The following is a 12,139-nucleotide window of genomic DNA, read 5'->3' on the forward strand; positions in this document are numbered from 1 at the left end:
TGACCAGATTGTCCCCTAAGAAGAATGCACCCAATTACACTCTCGCCTATAGTGTTTGAGAGACTCTACACCCCATCAATACTGGATCTCATCAATATCTTTGCTAACTATATGCATAAAAATTGTCATTCTATTGTTATTTGTTTACCCTAAAGTATTAGTAAGATTGATTATTCGTTAATGATTTCATGTTTACTATTTATGTTTTTCTACGAATAGTCTTCTGATAGTCTTTTCTCATTTTTTTTCTGATGATTGTCTTTCCTATTGATTTAGAGGGACTCCTCCTACAGTTTCAGTGATGATCCTTTTTTTACATAATAGAAAAATGTCCTTCCTTCTCTATTACTTCCCATGCAACTTTCTTTATGTTACTTTTTGTTGTGTGGAAGTTTTAAATTTTGATATCATTAAATCTATCAATCTTTTCAATTTGGAATCTGGAGTCTTATTATAAAAGTCCTTCCCAATTGAAGTTTATAACATTTGATTTGATGCATACATCATTTTTCTTCTGTGCTTTCTTTTTCTCTTATTATTACTTATACATGTAAAATTATGAAATATAACTTACAAAACTACTATAGGCATAATAATAAGATAAACACCTCGGTATCCACCATCCGGGTTAAGAAACAGAATATCATGAATACCTTAAGAGGCACCTGTGTGCTCCTTCGCTTGTCTTCCCTTCCCCCATTTTCACTTTTTTTACATTTTAAAAGGACATGTTTATTAGGAAAAAGAGAAAGAAAAAAGAGGCACCTGCATAGTCACAGGTGGGCAGGAGAGCTGCTGTTTTTCCATTTTTAAAGATGTTCTTTTATGCACTTCTGTGAAATTTTGTTTTTTTACACTTTTTTTTCACAGTATTTTAAAGTCTTGTTATTTTCAGGAATATATTTTATTCATTGTAATTTCTAATTGGTTATTATTGTCATACTGAAACTAACTGAGTTTTGAGTATTCATCTTTTACCTGGAGGCCTATAATTTTATTTATTTATTTATTTGTGGGACCCTCGCCGGCGGCCGGGGAACGAACCCGTGCTGCAGAGGCTGCGGGCAGCCTCACAGCCCAGCGCTCAAACGCTGTGCCACCAGGGGAGGCCCTCCTATAATTTTATTAGTTTTTATTTTATACTTTTCCAGTTTGACCATCATATCATCAGCAAATAAACTCTCTTCCTTTCCAATATTTAGCACTCTTCATTTTCCTCTTTCTGTTTTTTTTTACTAAGACCAATGTGGTAAAGTGGAATTTTTTTCTTATCCCAGTACTAGTAGTTTTGACCATAGACTATTACCAACCCTGCGCTTCTAGCATTTCAAGTTCAGATTTGAGTTTTTAATGCTTGCTGGATAAAACTCAGTATGTTCAAAATAAAATATAAAGTCCTAATCTCACTTTCCTGTTATTGACATTATAATCCTGAAATGGGTGCAATTTACATGGAGTGACTTAACAATTTAAAATAAAAGTGGCCTGAGTTGGATGGTGGCGGAGTGAAGACACTGGGCTCCCCTCCTCCACACTCACAAGCAGACTGCAGGAGAACAAGCCAGAATCCTCTGAAGGAAAAACAAGACAACCATAGCACACACTAGGAACAACAGTGCAGGAGCAAGAGGCTTTAAAACTTTAAGTGAACTGTGTTTACACTGATGCTGGGGCAGTACAAGTCACACAAGGGAGGGGCAGCTGCTGTGCAGAGCACCCTACAATTGTTGAACTGGGGACATATGCACTATTGGGGTCTCTTGAGACTCAGCAATACACTGGATAGGGGATAACACAGAGTTGGTGCCCAGGACAGAGGTGCAATGTTGGAGAGCTACAGGAGTGGGGGTGCAGAGCAAGGATTAACGACTTAAAATGGAGGCTCTCAATATAGAACAGCTGGAGCCTGAACCGGCAGGGAAAAACAGGTCAGACCACCTGTGTGTTCTCATAGGCAGGCTGCTCTTTGAAGGCTAGAGTATTTGAAACACCTGCCAAACCCTCCATTTCAGGGCTAAAACCAAAACAACGAATGAATACTTGCATAAACCAGAGTTTAAGCACCTGTTACAATAGGAACAAACATCCTAGGATAAAGTCCTGTTCCGGAAAAGAAAAGCTAGAACCAAGAATGTAAACAAATAAAATTAAAGGAAAATGACCACTTATTAATGAGAAAATTGGTAACAGACACGCTAGTCAAAGATTGATAAAAGGCTGGCTGTGCCAAAAGAACAAACCCAAAATATTAAGAGGTGGCTCTGATAATATACCTTGGGAGCCGTATAAATATAGGAGCTAAAAAAGCCCATCTGAAAAACATTGAACTCCAGGGAGGCCCAGCTTTTCCAAAAATTGGCAGCTGCATCAGGTAGCTCTTGCTAGCAAGCTGGCCTTACAAGGGTAAATCTGGATCCCAAATAATGGCCATTTCTTGTGCTGGTCTCCTGGACTTCATCTTAATGGTTTATATCTCCTCCCCACCCCACCCTTGTACTGCCAATAGAATTGTATGTTGATATTATTGTAATGTGGATTTCCCTCAATACATTATATTGCAATTATATGTGATTAGCTTGAGTGGTAAGTGAAACCTCTCCACCCAGGTGGAAGTTAGCATGTTGAGATCCTAATTTACCCACTCTCCTTTTCCTTTCTATTCTTACTGTTACCCCCTTTCAATTTAACAAGTTATTATTTAGTCCTACATTTAATTTTAGGTACAATATATGGAGATGCAAATGTAAATAAGACAAAGTTCACATTCATGACAAGTTCGCAAGTAGTGAGTTTTTTAATTTTAACTAACTACAGTACTATTAAGAGATGCAACCAGAAACATATGTATAATGAACTACAAAAGCCCACAGGAGGAAATGAGTATTTTTGCTTTATGCTGAGTCAGAAAGGGTTGACATTTGAACTTGGCTTTTCAAGTTCAAAAAAGCCAAATAATAAGTTTTTCAGATGGAAAACTTGAAAGCCAAATAATAAGTTTTTCAGATGGAATGGAGAGGGAGAAGAGGTATTTCTGGGAGAGGGAACAGTACAAATGTGTCCTCCATTCAGCAAATGTTGCTGTCTATTATGTATCAAGCATTGTACTGAGTGTGGAGCTTTGGGGCACAGGAATATAAACAATCACAATAAGAAATTATGTAGCTGGAGTCTCCCTGGTGGCACAAGGGGTTAAGAAGCAGCACTATGAAGCTATCCGTAGCCTATGCAGCAGAAGTTCCATCCCTGGCCAACCAGGGAGCAACCCACATGTCGCGGCAGACCTCTCCTGACTCACCCGCTGCTCCCCTCAGCAGTGTATTTCAGTCAGTCTGCCTGTTCTGCTCCCTGCTCTGTCTCTGGTGAATCCTCTCACCACCCCCATACCTCTGGCCTGCACCACAATTCTTGTATGCATAAATAAATAAATCTTAAAAAAAGAAATTATGTAGCATACAAGTTGTTCTTTATTAGAACAGTCAGTTCACTTAGTGAAGATGTCTGATTGGCCAAATATTTGAGTACAGAAGCTAAATCTGTACAATGCTAAACCATCATAGCCAAATTTAAGTTTCTCAAAATGTGTTTGTGACTGGGTTTGTAGCAGGTATTTTTCTTCCCCAAAGGCACTTCCTTGTATTGGAACAGCGGATTAGTTTAGCAAGGAAATGATAGGACACAACTTATTTATTTATTAATTGAATCTGCAACCATTCATTATTGTTAGACTTTGGGGATACAGAGATAAGACAGTCTCTACCTTGTCAAATGACAAAACTAAAACAATTTAGTAAGGAGTTTGGTGTCCCTTTGTCAATTTCTAATTATGTTTATGGAGGTGATGTTGTGATTTACACATTGTATGTGTTTCAGGGTGTGGTGCCAGCAAGGCCCCAGGGCAGGATCTCTATGAATCCTGGCAGAGGGTTAAAGGAGTCCTGGAGCCATTGGTGGCTTTTTTAGGCTTTTAATGACATTTATACACCATTTGTAGTGAGGCAACCAGGTGCCGGCAGGCAGGGGGGCCTGGGGGCCAGGAGGCTGGGAGGCCTCCTAGCCCCTGGGGAATCTTCACTGTTTCTGGGCTCTGCCATTCTCTTGTGCTCTTTGCTGGTCTCTGCCAAACAGTCCTCTGCCCCCAGGATCCTAGTAAATTAATTGATCTCAGGGAGGAGATTGAGAGAGCCTCTGATTTATAGCCAGTCAGGTTAGAAGCAAGGTAACAATCTGGGCTTGCAAGTAGCATCTGAAGTGTGGGTATGTATATATGGGGCAGTCCTGTGTGTGTGAGTGTGTGTGTGTGTGTGTGTGTGTGTGTGATGGGGCAGTCATGTAGTGTGTGTGTATGTATGGGACAGTCATGTGGTCTGTGTGTGTGTGTGGGCAGTCATGTGGGACTGAGTCCTCACCTGTCCAATCTGATTCTATGTCCATGTAGTGTCAGAATTGAGTTGAACTGTAGGACACCCAGCTGAAGCTCCGAGCATTGCTTCATGGTGTGGGGGAACCTCCCTCTCCACATATTGAAATTGGGAGCAGAACCCTAAATAGGAAGCTTTGGGTCTTCTGGGTCTATCCTGTGCCTTCCGCATCATAGCAGTGTGATCAACTTTATTGTAGTAAATGTTTAATATCTGTGTACCCTCACTATAAGCTTTTTAAGGACTGGAACTGATTGTTTGCTTCATCAGTGCCCTCTTGCCCTCTCTGATGGTGTATGACACCTCAACAGGGCTCAGTAAGTGTTGAATGAACACCCTTGACCTGAGTATGTGTCTTACAAGTGTGGCTATATGAGAGGGTATTTTTCCAAATGACTGTGGGGGTTTCCTGTGGGGGAAGTACATCACTTACGTGTGGCTTCTCTTATTAGATATGGAAGGGCCATTGGGAAGAGTAGCCACCCCCCCCATTGCTTTCCATTTCTATTAGGATGCCCTGGGTAGCTCTGGACCTCAGCCATGCATGGCTCTACTTAATGTTCTTCTGCCCTCCACACTGCAATATTGTAATTCTACAAGCTGTTAGATAAATATAATTTTTTAGGTTGGAGACCTCTTGGGGAGGGAGCAGTTTCTGGACTTCCTGGCATTTTGTTTTATGTGATAGGTCATCTGGTTAGTAATTCCACCTATATTGCACATGAAACTTAAATATCTCTACAAATGCTGCGCTCCTTATTGTCAAAATTGGAGTTTTCTGATTTCCCTAGTTACCTCTGCAGCACGAGTTCGATCCCTGGCCAGCCAGGGAGCAACCCACATGGCAAAGCAGATCTCTCCTGTCTTGCCCACTGCTCCCCTCAGCAGTGTGTTTCAGTCATTCTGCCTGTTCTGTTCCCCACTCTGTCTCTGGTAAGTCCTCTCACCCCCTCACACCTCTGGCCTATACCCCAGCTATTGTATGCATAAATAAATAAATCTTTAAAAAAAAGAAATAAGTACAAGAATAAGGTAATATATTTTGGAAAAAACAGGTGACTAATTGCTGTCACCATAGAAAAGGTGGTTGGTTTTTATAACTTAGGAACATATTGGGATAGGGTAGGCAAAGATAAAGGCAGAGGTAAACACGGGTTTATGTTGCTGTTAGGCTGTAGCTGCAGCCAGGAACTAGGTGAAAGCTTCTTTCTTGAGATATGTTGGAGGGTTACTAGGGTGGAAAACTGGGGGAACTCCAATAGTTGCTTGACATCTTTAGTAGTTCAGGGGATTTTCCACTCTAGGAAAATTGATACATTGTTCAGCATATTGCAGATGTCTCAGCTAAACAAAACTTGTCCTTTGCACTTCTGAGCTTTCTAAAATAAACATTTCTTGGTTGGCTGAAGGATGATGCTATAAAGCAGAGATGCAGGGAATTCTTCGAGACTAGCAAAACTCTGTCCAGGAAATTGATTGGACTTTGGGAAATTTTCAGGGTGTATAACACAAGACACAGCATTAACAGATACCTACCTCATGAATAAACATCTGGAAGATCCCTTTCCGTTTACCACTCATCTAATTCCAGATGGGTGTGTTCCTCGAGGTTGAGTGTTGGTTAGAGCTAGGTTCTTCAGAGTTGGTGTAATGTCAGAAAATAAAGGAAGTTTATGGTGGTCACTTATAGTTACTACATTGATGCCACGGTGATCTGGAAAATCAAGAATTTTTTTCTTTACAAAGAGCCCCACGACATTATGAAAACTTGCTAATCACTTAAGAAATATAGAGCCTTTCCTCACACCTTGCACCAAAATAAATTTCAGATACATACTTAAATGAAAACATTAAAGCATAGAAGTATAGAATAAATGTAGATACGTATTCACATAATCAGTGTGTAGATGGTCTGTCCAAGGGCGAAGATAAAAACAGAAAAATAAGGGCCTCCCTCATGGCGCAAGGGGTAAAGATGCAACCTATGAAGCAATCAGCAGCCACTGCAGCAGGAGTTCGATCCTGGGCGAGGGAGCTAGCCACATGTATTTTAGTCAATCTGCGTATTCTGTTCCCCACTCTGTCTCTGGTGAATCCTCTCACCTCCCACACCTCTGGCCTATACCCCATTTCTTGTATGCATAAATAAATTTTTGGAAAAAAACAAAAATAAAAAGAAGAAAAAGAACTCAATTTAATTTCATGAAAAACTGTAAAATTTTGAAAAGTAAAAAAATACAATAAATAGTATTTAAAAACAGATGACAAGCTTGAGTTAATATTATGTAGAGAGTTCACACAAATCAACACGAAATGTATAAAAAAATGAGTAGAATAGTAGACAAAGATGATGCACAGGAAATTTACAAAAAAAATCAAAATATGTCAACTTCATTAAATACTCAAAGAAATGAAAACAAAAAGATTGAAATAACCAGGTTTTGCAAAACAGGTTGGCCAAATTTAGCACCCCCTGTTGATGGATTATAGGAAAGGACATATCATATACCGCTACTGGGAGTTTACATTGCTACTGTGTTTGTTGGGTGACTGACTGGGTGATATGTATTAAGGCTTAAAATGTATGTGTCATGGACATATTATCCTTTTTGTAGCATATATTTTAATTTCCCTTGAAACTTTCCCTTTGATCCATGAATTTTTTGAAGTGTGTTACTTAATTTCCAAGTGTTTGGAAATTTTCTTGTTATCTTTCCATTACTGATTTCTGGTTTGTATTCCACTGTGGTCTTAGAAAATACTCTGTATGATTTCAATTCTTTTAAATTTGTTAAGGTTTGTTTTATGGTCTAGGATAGGACCCATCTTATATATGTTCCATGGGTGCATGAAGAGAGTGAGTATTCTGGAGTTGGAGTGAGATGTTCTATAACCATTGATTTGATCCCGGTATTTGATGGTGTTGTTGAATTCTTCTATGTCCTTGCTGAATTTGTTTAGTTGCTCTGTAAATTAGTTGTTCAATCAGGTTTTGCTTCACATATTTATTTTACAGCTCTCTTGTTCAGAGGATTGCTTTGTCTTGATGGATTGGCTGTTTTATGTCTCAGTTCAATCTTTGGTTCCGAAATCTCTTTTATATTACATTCTGTGTATATATGTTATATTTAATGTATTACTACACATTTAATATGCAATATTAAATAATAAAATTACTATACATAGGGCCTCCCTGGTGGTGCAAGGGGTTAAGACACAACCTATGAAGCTGTTTGCAGCCACTGCAGCACATGCTTGATCCCTGGCCAGCAGCTACCCTCATAGCGCAGCAGACTTCTCCTGACTCACCCACTGCTCCCCTCAGCAGTGTACTTTGGTCAATCTGCCTGTTCTGTTCCCCACTCTGTCTCTGGTGAATCCACTCAGCCCCCATGCCTCTGGCCTGTACCCCAGTTCTTGTATACATAAATAAATAAATCCTTAAAAAAATAACAAATTACTATACATATTTTGCTAATTTATATTAGCATATATTTTCTCTATGTTTATCCTGATACTAATATAGCTGTTCTTGTTTTTTTTTTTTTTTTTTGATTACTGTTTCTATAGCATTTTCCATCCTACTGTCAACCTAACTATACTGTTAACTACACTGTCGATACCGGAATTGTAGGTGTTCAGGCATAGTCTCCCAGCCAGGAATGGATCCCAGGCTCCAGGGGCAGTGCTGAGTCCCAGCCACTAGGCCACCATGGGTTGATATCTCATGAAACCGCAGCAGGAACTTCACAGACGCTCAGGCAAGCAAGCGAGAAGAGGCAGGTTTGTTTAGAGAAAGAAAAAATTTATTGAGGAGAAAAGGAACAGAAATAAAGTGAGTCTCCCAGGCCATGGAACCAGGCCAGGGAGGGGCAAGGAAGCTGAAGTGGAATCGTGGCACGGGGAATATAGACCTTTTTCCCCTAATAATTCTAAAGTTCCACCAGTCTCTTTGTGATTGGTTAGTTCTCGGTGGTCTCACTCACTGCCTAAATGTCTCTGTGCCCACAACTAAGTCTCTGTGTTCTAGCCCTTATCTTTTTTTCTTCATTGCCCTCTATTTGAAAAGTCTTGTTGACCCTAATGTCATAAAGTAAGTCCCTAATGTCCTAAGTCTTGGAGTGTTTGATTAGTCCCCTTTGGAATTTGTTGTCCTTATCTTTGGAGCCTTCCTTAACTCTCCTGAAGTCCCTGCACTGTCCTTGAGGCTGCCTAATTATCCCTAACTTGTCCTAGGATTCACTATTATTTTTAAAGTGAGTTTCCTGATGATAGCATATAGTTGGGTTATGTTTTTTAATCCACTCTGCAGTCTAAGTTTTTAAATTGTTACATTTATATTATTAACTTTAATGTTGTCATCACTATTTGGGAATTAAATCTGCCATTTAATTTTTAATTATTTTTTTATTTCTCTGATTTCTTTTTTCTTGCCTTCTGGTGGGTTGCTTGAACATTTTTAGAATTCCATTTAATTTTTGTATAATGGTTTTGGGTGTATCTCTTTGTGTAGCCTCTTTAGTCATTGCTCTAAGTATTACATTATATAAGCATAACATTTCAGAGACTATTGATGTCTTCATTTTATGAGTTTAAGTATAGAAATTTTTTTCTTCCCGTATGTCCTTTTACACTTCTCCACTCAATGTATTTGTTGTAAATATTTCCTCTACATACATATAGAACTACATTAGACTAGTATAATTTTTGCTTCCATCATCTGACATAATTTGGAAATTGGAGAAGTAAATTCTATTCATTCATATATTTGCTTACGATATTCTTTCTTCCTTTCTGATGTTCTTAGACTCCTTTTAAAAAGTCATTTCCTTTTCATTTAGATAACTTCCTTAGATTTTTCAGATTCTTTTAGGGAAAGGCAATTGCTTGATAAATTCTCTTAATTTTCCATCCCCTGAGAATTTCTTTATTTCCCCTTAATGCCAGAAAGATATATTTTTTAAAGATTTATTTTTTATTTATGCACACAAGAACTGGGATGCAGGCCACAGGTCCGAGGGGTGAGGGGATTCACCAGAGACAGAGTGGGGAGCACAACAGGCAGATTGACTGAAATACACTGCTGAGGGGAGCAGCAGGTGAGACAGGAGAGGTCTGCTGCGCCATGTGGGTTCACCCTGGCCAGTGCTGAGACTTTAACCTCTGAGCCACCAGGAAGACACCTGAAAGATATTTTGCTGTGTATGAGATCTGGATGGATATTTCTTTTGGTGTGTGAAATGTATTAAGCCACTTCTTTCTGCATTGCATGATTTCAGATGAAAAATCTGTTTTGACTCAAGAAGCCATCATCACTGTGAAAGGGGTCAGTCTCAGCAGAAACCTCGAAGCACTGATGGCAAACTCGCTATCTTCAAAGTGATAAAGGCCCAGAAGCAATGGAATGGGTAACACACAAATTAAATGCTGAGATTCAAGAATGGACTGTCTTGGCAAGAGGAAGTATCAGGACTCTGATGGGGCAGCAGCATTTGTACAGAAGTTGGTATACAACATCCTTATCCCCAGGTCTTTTCAAGCTGGCAGTATATTTGTTATTTAAAAAGACAACTATCTTTGGGGTAGAATTTCTTTCTAATAAGCTGAAGAAAGGCTGTGTGACCTTTGATCAAAACAAAGAGGTACTGGGCTCCTAATGAAAAGAGATCATCCAAAATTAGTGTTATTTTAAACGACCATCTAGTTTTGAGTATTCCAGTGTTTAGGTGAAAATTTAACAATTTCTGAAAAGTATTTTGAAATTGACACTAGCATATTAGATTACTTTTAGGTAGAATTTCCAGGCTCTTCACACATCGGAACGCTACCTGGCTTTGGAGGAACCCTAGGACAAAGCAGAACCCCCGCTTATCTTATGTACAGGAGATTGCCCAGTTGTGGGACACAGAGAATTTGCATAAGGGAACTCACTTCACTACACCATCACAGTGAGTGACTGGAGACCCTGAGGGAACTCACTTCAAAAGGAGAAACTGTACAGTTTTAAAGACATTAAGTTGTATAAAATAACTTGCCCTTCTGTAAACCGCCATTAAAAACCTGAGTGTATTAATTTGGTACTTACATAACATGTTCTAGCACTCTCACCACTACAGCCTGAGTTCAGTCCGCCACCCTCCCCATCCCCCCATCTCTGGGAGCTGACCCACATGGCACAGCAGACTCTCTTGGCTTGCCCACTGCTCCCCTCAGCAATGTATTTCCTTAGATCCACCTGCTCTGCTCCCCACTCTGTCTCTGGTGAATCCTACCCCCCAGCCTCCCCATCTCTTGCCTACACTGCAGCTCTTCTACACAAAAATAAATAAAATCTTTAAAAATAATAAAGTAATATAGCACTCCAATAAAAACATTTTATTGTGCTGTGTCAATTTGTCATTTTTTTTTTTTTTGTAGCCAGTATGGGTATTACCTTCCTTGGAAGTATACTTGATAATTCCATATGCTTTCCTGTGGGCTGGTTACGTTAACTGAAAAAATAAAGTCATTACTGGAATTCTGCAGTGCTCCAAACTTGAACAGAACAGCTGTTCACATCTTTTAGCATTTCACATTTGCCTAACTTATAAACTGCCATGTGTGAAAATCACAGTTCTGTAATTGCTAAAGCATGGTATGTCAGGTGATTTGAATGTAACTGCTTTTTGAAGTAATTGTGACCACAAAACATCTTTTTTACAGGAAGAACTGTACATCATTTGAAATTACTCAAATGGTGTCTTGATCTGAAGCAGACATCCCAGGTACTTAATGTTTTTAATATTATGGTGCCACAGCAGGACTTGGGGGTGGTGGGGGGAAAAAAAAGAAGAAGAAAATGGAGGAAAAAAGGGAACAACCTAAACTAACCACTAGTGAATTGCTCTGCTGCTTATTTATGGGAAATCCTTATTTGGGATGCCAGAAGGCAGCTGCAGTCTGAAAAACAATCCAGGAAATGCATTTTGTCCCATATTTTGTAGCAGGCAATTATCAACCACTAAATACCTTTGATACTTGCAATTGTGGCATGCAGAATATTTTTGTTAAAATGTAATTAGCGCTTGCCTTTACATTTTAAAGCTTGATGTGATACTTCTCTTCAGGGTTCCTGTAAAAGAATCAGGTTAATGTATGTACCTAAACCAGAAGAATAATATACCGAACTATTTAAAAATTAGTGTTTTCTACTTAAAATATTGTTTGGCTTAAAACTTCTTAGCATAGTTGTAAAAGCCAATTAAATCTAATAAGGCTTATGTTTTTTTTTAAATGGAGATGGTTTTTACAGTTGAAATAACATTTCAGGTAAACAAAACATTGCTAAGTATTGATATTTGATAAAAAGCTGCCTTGCATAATTTCTGTAAATTTACACTTGTTCTGGAAAATGTATAATGCCCTAATGATGAAAAGGTTTCCAAACAAATTTTCATCCTGTATGATTTTTAAAACTCTAATCTGATGATAAAATTCTATACATTTTCCTCTTCCAGTGTAGTTACTACCTTTAATATTAGTTAAATAGCTGATGACTTATGACTTTTATCTGTTAAAATAGCAATTACACAGTGAGCAAAGGCATTTGCTAGACTAACCTAAAATAGTGATATAGATTAGATTCTGTGATTATTGCATCTCTTATCATATTTAATAAAAGTAGATCTGCTGTGAACAAAAAGAAACTTTCATCTCAATAAAAGCTTCCTTTTAGCAGCAAC

At 38.7% G+C, this 12,139-nt stretch overlaps 1 long non-coding RNA gene across 1 annotated transcript in view; it reads left to right on the forward strand.

The window, feature by feature from the left end:
- Positions 1 to 9,988, forward strand: part of LOC119246558 (uncharacterized) — a 31,205-nt gene extending 21,217 nt beyond the window's left edge. Inside the window, exon 4 of the long non-coding RNA XR_005125527.2 lies at positions 9,698 to 9,988. This is a non-coding gene — a long non-coding RNA (uncharacterized LOC119246558). The remainder of the gene's footprint in view (positions 1 to 9,697) is intronic.
- Positions 9,989 to 12,139: the final 2,151 nt, after the last annotated feature.

The sequence above is a fragment of the Talpa occidentalis genome, unplaced genomic scaffold (assembly GCF_014898055.3).
Source record: "Talpa occidentalis isolate TD23 unplaced genomic scaffold, MPIMG_talOcc4v2.1 talOcc4.15, whole genome shotgun sequence".
In the NCBI taxonomy this organism is placed as follows: domain Eukaryota; kingdom Metazoa; phylum Chordata; class Mammalia; order Eulipotyphla; family Talpidae; genus Talpa; species Talpa occidentalis.